The sequence below is a fragment of the Dipteris shenzhenensis genome, chromosome 27 (genome assembly GCF_047967505.1).
Source record: "Dipteris shenzhenensis isolate YYH24624 ecotype China chromosome 27, Dip_SZ_1.0, whole genome shotgun sequence".
Taxonomy (NCBI): domain Eukaryota; kingdom Viridiplantae; phylum Streptophyta; class Polypodiopsida; order Gleicheniales; family Dipteridaceae; genus Dipteris; species Dipteris shenzhenensis.
Window position 1 is genome coordinate 5,267,166 of NC_141622.1, and position 9,786 is coordinate 5,276,951.

The window sequence follows — 9,786 nt, forward strand, 5'->3', positions numbered from 1 at the left end:
GAGTGCGTGCAAGCTAGCAGTTATCAATGCATTGCAATACCAGCGGTTTCCAGTCCTCCCATAACCGCCAATCAAAACCACCGTGCGTGTTAGACCTACTACCCACTCTTAAACAAGGTGGCAATGCCACGTATGCCCCTGCTAGAAAGATATTATAATAATCAGTCTTATAGGCATATGACGTTCCTGGAGTGGTTTGGGGCTTAGGAATGTTTGTCCAAATGTGATTTAGTAGGCTTCCATACATTGTTGTTGGAACTTGTTGTTGGAACACCACGATGCTCTCCTTACACATATCGATGTTTAAATCATCGAGTAGAATTTTCATCTTGGTATGATGCTGATTATGCACAAGTATTTTTTGTACGAGGTTGAGTAGAGATTGCACATGTACAGTTGGTGCCTTGTAGATGGCGATAATCATGTAATCCATGTCAAACTTTGATAATTATTTTTATTCCATTTGATTGATGTACTAACAAGAGTACACATGAACCGCAAGAAGAGTACGTGTGTATCGCTTGAAATGTATCAAGCATGAATGTTGTGATTATTTTTGCTTGTGTTATCTTGTGTTTAAAGAGTGAACAGTTAAGTTCAATGTTTAGGTTTTGAAAGTTTTCTCTAGTAGAGTCTTCTAACATTTTTCATTGGTAAGTCTTTCCATTTCTTGTTGGACATCTTTGTTCACATGTAAGTTCTCCTTCTGTAGAGGTTCCATAAAGATTCTCAAATTTTTTTACTCATGACGAGGCTGTGTATGCCAACCCATGGGGGCATACATTTTTAGGAGAGAACGCGACTCTTTCCATTATGAGACCGTGAGATCTATGAATTCTTCTAGCTGCTGTGCTGGTTGAATTGGGAATTGTTGCCTTGTTAGTATGTTAGTTTTAGATGGCCCAATTTGAACTTCTTTTGCAACTCGGAAGATTAGTGTTGAATTTTTGTTTACATGGTTGTGTAAGTGTCTTTGTAAGCTTTCCTCATATTGCACCCAAATAAAATTGAGTGCTACCAACTCCTTGCCTCAAAGAGACAACTCGTGCATAACAGCCTTGAACTCCTTTAGAACAAGGGGAGCTAGAATAGGGAAAACATATTTCTCCTTCTTCTTGTTCAAGGACTAGTTAGATATTATAAAATCAAGCAATGTGATCGAATGACATAACCTTATTGAAGGTCCTTATGCTTGCCTACACTGACAAGGCTGCCTACAACATTCATGAAACTACTATTCATTCGGCATTGCACTTGCCCATTCTTAGCAAGAATCTTACATTCCTACCAAGAGAGAAATTAGATACATTGAGCAACCTCTACAAAATGGTGCAATTGCTTGTCTTTGGTGAGATATCACTTGTAGGTCGAAGAACCCTCAATTTCATGGACCTCCGAACGCGCTCCCTGAAACATTACTTTGATGAGCACTTTGGCAACCTCGACATCATTTGCTATGGGGATTTCTATCAAGCAAAACCAGTAAAGGATGCATGGGTGTTCAAACTAAGTGAAGACACATTAGATTATATGGCAAACACATATTGGAGAAATAAAATTGAGTGCTACCAACTCCTTGCCTCAAAGAGACAACTCGTGCATAACAGCCTTGAACTGCTTCAGAATAGGGGGAGCTAGAATAGGGAAAACATATCTTCTCCTTCTTATTCAAGGACTAGTTAGATATTATAATCAAGCCATGTGATCAAATGACATAACCTTATTGAAGGTCCTTCTCCAATATGTGCTCGCCATACAATCTAATGTGTCTTCACTTAGTTTGAACACCCATGCATCCTTTACTAATTTTGCTTGATAGAAATCCCCATAACAAATGATGTTGAGGTTGCCAAAGTGCTCATCAAAGCAACGTTTTTAAGGAGTGCATTTGGAGGTCCACAAAGTTGAGGGTTCTTCAACTTACAAGTGATATTTCGTCAAAGACAAGCAATTGCACCATTTTATAGAGGTTGCTCAATGTATCTAATTTCTCTCTTGGGAGGAATGTAAGATTCATGCTAGCAACTACAATACCGAATGAATAGTAGTTCCATTAATGTTGTAGGCAGCCTTGTCAGTGTAAGCAAGCATAAGGACCTTCAATAAGGTTATGTCATTCGATCACATTGGTCGTTTATAATATCTAACTAGTCCTTGAATAAGAAGAAGGAGAAGATATGTTTTCCCTATTCTAGCTCCCCCTGTGAGGAAGAGATTGATTTTTTTGTCTGGTTGAATCCTTTTTCGTACAAGAATTTCATAAAAAATGCTTCTTTGCTTGTAATTAAGGCTTCTAATCTATTTGAAGTACTCCTCATTTGGCATTAGTATTATTTTTTTGGTTGGTATTAAGAAGCTACCTTGCTTTAGTGTTCATTGGAGTATTGGCGTATCAAGGTCAATGTCATATACATTTTCGATGGCATTTGCCTTCGTTGTGTAGGCTATTGTGTCCAACCCATTGTGGGTATTGAGTGGATCAAAGTCTTGATACATTTGTCAAGTTCAAAGTCATCATTATCTTTAAGAAGATCCATTCAGAAGATACTCCTTAGTTCAAAGGTGGGAATAAAAATTGGATTTCTCTATCCACAATGTGGCTGCTCAAGATAGAGATATTGCTTCAAACATTTATGCATATGTTAAAGGCATAATTTGCAAAGAAAAAAAATTATAAGTAAAGAAATGCATGAATCTTCTTCACATTAGAGCCCTCCAACCGATATGTTTAGCATTTAATTGTGTTTCCTACTCATCTTCAAATTTTATTCTAACCTAATAGATAAAGTGAAACCAATATTTACTTTTTCATAACCTTGAGCATAAAAGAGACTCTGAATCCCAAAGGAACAATGGATTTGAGAATAACTGGAAATCCCAATGTAACAAATTCCATTATAATTCCAAATGGAAAATGACAAGATACAACAATGCTAAAAGCATATGTGAAAGATTCTTCTTTTGAAATCGAAAAAGTTACATAAAAGCTTCACTATCCAAACTTGTAGATCAAAGTGCTTTCTAATGAAGCAACATTACAGCAATGCCAATTACTCAAGCTCATTCTTTACTAGAATGGAACCTATCACAAGCCCAAACATGGTCAAGAAATGACCCTCCACTTTTTTTTGGGTATTGTCTTCAAGCAGTTGAATGAAGGAAGAGGACAACTGAAGCACTTTATCCACAATTGCATCCTTTAGAACAACTTCAATCTCAACACCCTCTTGTGTTGTGATGATGCCTCTGATCTTTGGGATCTTTTGGAGGGCTATGTGTTTGTCACAGCTAATACAAAAAACCTTATCTAGTTGCCTAGAGATTTCACTTTTCTTACAAAGTGTACAAACTGATTCATAGAGTGTGGAATTGACAGCAACCACTGTTAAAACACTAATTACCTATGCAAATTTAATTGAGGTGATATATTAACACCCACATATGCTTTAGGGAACCCATAATCAATTTCATTATGTGTCATTGTGAAAAAGAAATGACAGATGAGAGTGAAGGAGACAATGTACCTAGTTCCCATACCCTTTTTGTTGTATATGTGTTAAAAACACCTTGGAGAACTTATTTGAAGGCCAAGGTCCTTGATTGGTGCAATTATGCCTACAGCCAACACATTAAGAGCAATTGGTTGAGTGTTTCTTTTGACACCCACATTCCGCAAAATAAACTGGCACTCACCAAAGGCCTTGAATTTATTGGTGACCTTTAAGTAGTTCGATCTCCTATTGTTAGATTATGCAGCATAATTGTAAGACCAATTAAATGGAACTGAACCAACAAAACGACCATTGGAGAGACTTACAGGAGTTAGGTCATCAGCTAGTGGACCGTCTCCTATTATGAGTCTAAGCACCATTTACATCACTTGTGAATGGTACAAGTGGTAAGGGATTCCATTTCACACAGTACTATAAAAGAAACTGAGAGTAACACAAAATCAACTCTATGCCCATTACTAACTGAATACGTCTTTGCAAAGCCACATTTGAACCTCCATATACTCTGCTCTCACACATATAAATCCACACACCCACACATACTTGAGCATCTATTTATACAAAGTCTTCGTATTATTGTCGGCAGTCTGGAGGTGAAGGGCAGACTCAGCCATGACAAAGGCTAGCACTAAAGGAGAGGGCTAATCAAAAAGTAGTCCAAAATATCTTCATTCAAGCTACAATTGCTTGTGAAGTCTAAACAATTTTATTTTAATCTCTCCCACATGAGCATTTAAATCTAGTTGGTAAGGCAATGCACCGCTTAAGATAGAAAGAATTATCGCAATACCAATAGGCCGCAACTTGGATGAAAACTTCACAATGTGAAATTTTCTTGTTTGCTAATATGGCAGAAGCATATACTTGGATGAATCCAGGAACATTCCCAAACTGATCCTCTAAAAACACAACATAATGCAGTTTCAATCTCACGATAGTAAGTCATAAGATTGAAAACCATAAACTCCATCACGCATAGCAGGGACTAGCTACTATGATATCCCCATTGACGTCATCAGCACCCAACAGTGGGTGTAGACCATAGTATAAAAATATGCTCCCACACATATAAATCCACACACCCACACATACTTGAGCATCCATTTATACAAAGTCTTCGTATTGAGTTTTTGTCGACACTCTGGAGGTGAAGGGTAGACTCAGCCATGACGAAAGCTAGCACTAAAGGAGAGGGCTAATCAAAAAGTAGTCCAAAATCTCTTCATTCTCTTCATTCAAGCTACAACTACTTGTGAAGTCTAAACAATTTCATTTTACTCTCTCCCATTTGAACCTCCATCTTTAAAATACTAATCTTGTGACTAAAATCCCCTCATACCTAACAATGTACTTCTCTTGAAACTCCTAACTCAAAACTTCTTACCCAATGATCATGTCAAGAGCTTACATATCCGAACTCAGTTTTTGATTGCTCGCTCAATTTGCTCAATTTTTGATTGCTCGCTCATGAGAGGACGATTACCAAAACCTCTTCATGTTGCCGCCCGTAAGTTGTTTGTTGCTGCAAAGATGATCATGAGAGTTTTTGATTGCTCGCTCATGAGAGGATGATTACCAGATCCTCTTTACGTTGCCACCCGTAAGTTGTTTGTTGCTGCTACAAAGATGATCGTGATCGAGTCATGAGGTTGAGTCTTTTGCTCTTCGTCTGCCTGTCTTTGCTTCACGATTGTCGTAGGTCAATCACATTCACAGTTCTTCATCCTTTATCCTCGATACATCACAAGGTTTATTGTGATTCATAATTTGAGCTTCCAGCTTCTATGAATGCTTGTCTATCGGTTCCTCGATGCACATGAGTTTAATGAAACTGAATAGATGTTATGAAAATCATATCCCTCAAATTCCAAATCATTATTTTTGGTATGGATATCACAACAGATGGCCACCAATTTTCCCCTATATGATGATCCCTTTTCTTGCATCTTCACACAGGTAACAAAAGCACCATTTATACTTTAGACTATTCATCATCACCAAAATCTAATAGAGTTTATAAAAAATTTGACAGAAACTTTTTGCCTCTAAATGTAATAGCTGGTTGCGCTGAAAAATGATAACGTTGCAAGCTCAAGGTACTCGATGTATCCTCAAATGTCTCGGGTGATAGGGGGGCACATCATACCTAGAACCAAATATAGGGGAGGCTCTTGAAAGCGAGGATTGCAGCTTGTTGGGTCTCAAATTCTCTGGAATGGATTCGAATGGCAACGCAACGGTATTGAATGAAGATGGGCTCAGACAACTGATGCATGCCTTATGCAACCCAAACATAAGGATTTGTCTCTAGGTCAGAATTACCTAATTGAATCTTTGCAAGAAAATTTCAGGTTGACAACCTTTCTCTTCCCTTGGGAAGATGGTATCCTTGCAGCTCACTACCAATTGTTGCTACAGAGGAACCATTTGTGAAGCCAAGTTTTTATCGATGTAAAACGTGATTCTTTAGAAGAAATAATCGATCTTGATATGGATTGGGAGGCAATAAATGAACTTGAAGAATTCCCCAATCATCCTCCCCCAAACCTCTCCTTAAGAGATAAAAGATATTGAATGAAGACGGGCTCAGACAACTGGTGCAGGCCTTATGCAACCCAAACATAAGGCATTCGTCTCTAGGTGAGAATTACCTAATTGAATCTTTGTAGATGAATTTCAAGTTGACAAACTTTCTCTCCCCTTGGGAAGATGGTATTCTTGTGGCTCACTACCAATTGTTGCTACAAAGGAACCGTTTGCGAAGCCAAGTTTTTATCGATGTAGAACGTGATTCTTCAGAAGAAGTAACCGATCTTGATATGGATTGGGAGGTGATAAATGAACCGAGAGAATTCCCCAATCATTCTCCCCCAAACCTCTCCTTAAGAGATAAAAGAGATTTAGCATTCTCCTTGTGATTTTGAAGCTTTGCAAACAAATTTCACGTTGACAACCTTTCTCTTCCCTTGGGAAGATGGTACTCTTGCGGCTCACTGCCAATTGTTGCTATAGCGGAACCGTTTGCGAAGCCAAGTTTTTATCGATAGCAAAATTGTAAAATGGGATTCTCAAAAGAAGTAATTGATCTTGATATGGATTCAGAGGACTGGGAGAATCCCCCAATCGTCCTCCCCCAAACCTCTCCTTAAGAGATACAAGAGATGTAGCATTCTCCTTGGGATCGATGTAAGCCACTTTCGCCGGTGCCAGAAAGTGTTAAACACTTGTGTGCAAAAGGTTTGCACATTAATGCTCGAACCCATGCCCTCTCTGAAGGAGAGGCAAAGCTCCTACCGCTAGACAACTCATTAAATATATGTGAATTCTCTGTGTTTCTTATGCCTTTGGCACTGGAAATTTGTCTCTGGCATGGCAAGGCTCGTACCACCCACTATAGACAAAAGAAACCACTCTAGATTTATCATAAGGTGTAGCATTTAGGTGAGGAGGCGAGCTAGTGCTTGGGGTACCAAGGCCAATGGAAGGATCCAGAAAACGTATGGGACAACATCATAGCGTAAACACACTAATAGAAAATGGAACTTTGTGGGGTTCATCGCTCATTTTTTAAAAGTAACAAGTTCCTGCTTTTGTGCACCTAGCTCGTATCCATTTCCCAGTCACAATCTGGAGTCTTGGAAAAAAGCATGCTAATCCAAGACAGCTAGGGAGTCTTCTCCAATGCTCAAATCCTTCTAGTATGCACTAGTGAGACTAGATCGCATCCCAAGCACCTCGGGCTGAGTATATAGTGTCGAACTACTACAAGAGTACTTTATGTTCTTGGCTGGAATGCCTTCAATATTTGTTAGATCCTCGGGCAGAACATCTGGATGTTGGTGATTTTCTTTGCCTACTTCACAACATGCATAGAAGGAAATGGTGCTAGAGCCCTGCTCGAGCTGCACACATTGTCTTGCATCTTTTTGGAATCAGGTTGGTTGGGGAGGGCTGTCCTAGTCTCCTCAAGCTCTATGCTCTAACCGCTCAAGATGGTGGCATGACATGATGTATCCTACAGGTCGTATCACCCTTCAGACTAGTCCCGTGTGAGTTCTCTCTGGTCTAATATCTTGTCCCCCATGTACATTCATTGGGGTCCCCATTTAACCAGGTTTCCACATAAATTGTATCCTCCCTCTCCTCTCAATATATCCATTACTATCATGTCTCTTCATTAAGTATTATCCATATACACTCGATCCATAGTGTATATGCAATTGCTAGTAAACCAAGGATGTAGGAACCCGTATCCCAAGGTGGACTTGCTAGTTTGATTAAGATAATGTATCCATCACTTGTAGGGCCAAATAAGGTCTTTAATCAAATTGCCTCCATTAAATCAACTACCTTATGTGTGGATTGGTACAAATTTAAGTAACTCATTTTTGCTAATCATATTAATAATTAATTCTACACATACTAACTTGATCCCTTTTTGGATCATTGAATATTCCTATTCTACTAAGAACTGTTTATAACCAATTCACCCTCTTGTTCTCATTTTAATCAACCATATACAAGTCTCCCCATACCCATATCCATAAATATCATGTCTAGTTTTATATCCCATATCTAATTAATTTGTTCAGGGGGTTGCATTACTATCTCCGACCACCATTGATGGGCTTTCGAGAATTTCAAGCTCATAGCTCCTAAGCCAAGGGATGGTTGTGTAATTATGTTCAATAATTAATCTCGTCCCACCTACATTACCAATCCACTTATAATTACTTAATATTTTGACCTTTCATATCTATAAGTAGGTAGGTATTTCTCCTAGCATGCATACCCAGAAGATAGCCCAAGAATTAGTATACTATATTTATGTAAGAAACTTAGGGAATTATCTTAGTTCCCTTAGGTACCTTCTTTCTACCTGCTTCAAGCAAATGTGGGGGCATCTCATGCAATAATTAATCCTATTTCCCATAAAATCCAATAATATGAGGGGCGCTCTAATCCATACACCCCTCCCTATATATCCATGTAGCTTAGCATAGAAAACCTTAAGGGGATATATGTGTATGTATTTTCATCTATTAGATTCTCTCCTCCTAAATCATGGCATACTCCTCTCTCTCTATCCCAAATCCTCAAATAATCCATCCTACTTACATAGTGCCATCCCCTAGAGATGAAGTCCAAAGTATAAATAATTACAAGGGATCTTCCTATTATGGGTCCAAACGGCCAAGGATAAAGTATAATCTTGGTCTAAATTCTGTAGACAAGTCGTTAATCTCCCAAGGGTATACAACCTCATTTCCCAGGGTTGAAATCCAAAGCATAATCCTCCAATATGATGTCTCCCAAGGAAAAGGAGTCCCTATGTATATGTCAATTAAGGGTTTAAAAAGCAATGTCTCATTCTCTTCCCTCTAAGGAGCACTAATACATATGGGCAGTACTTCCATTTTTCCTATATATCATGGGGTCCTCCCCCTTTTGTCTTCTACAAAGTCATTTCCATGACTAAATTCCCCTATTATACTGACCTTTAAAGTGTACAAGTGGTTCTATTTGTTTTCCAAGGGTAAATACCCTCTGTCCCTCCAATATCACTTCTCCCATGGTAAAGGGGTGCCTATGTCAAGCGCTAGAAGTGTGTGTGTGTGTGTGTGTGCATGCGAACGTGCGTGCATGTGCATGTTCAAGTTCTAAAAATCATGCCTAAAAACTTAGGTGCCAGTGGATTAGAAAAGCATTGAATGATAAGTATCCAAATGCAAGTGTTCAAGAGAAACCCTATAGGCATTGATGTTAGTATGGCATGGTATTGCCACACAGATGTTTGAAAAAGTATCCTAATCACTTAATGGACACTAGGTGCAAGTAGACTAGATAGCCAACACAAGTTAAATACAATTTTCTTTGATATCTAGATATGCCCGCATGAGATGTGACAGTTCTCTCCTTCCCATCATAATGGAGGAAGCTAGAAAAATCTTGTGGTTCAATGCCATGAAAAGAAATAAATGCACAGTTTCAAAGGGTGCTAAGAAATAAAATGCACATTTTTAGAGGATGCTTTACCTTCCTAAAAGATGGATTAATGTGCCCTAATCTGCATCCAAAGTATTGGTCAAGAGCTTGAAATGAAGGTTGTCCTACAAGTTTTCCTTGTGTTACAATATGTATAGCTAATCCAATAGTTTGGTTATAGCAACACACTTTTGCAAAACTCTTACCAGCTACCCGATTGTGACAAGGGGTATTTTACAACTCTCATTTGGGGTATTGAACCATCTTCTTGTTCGGTGAATTACCTAGA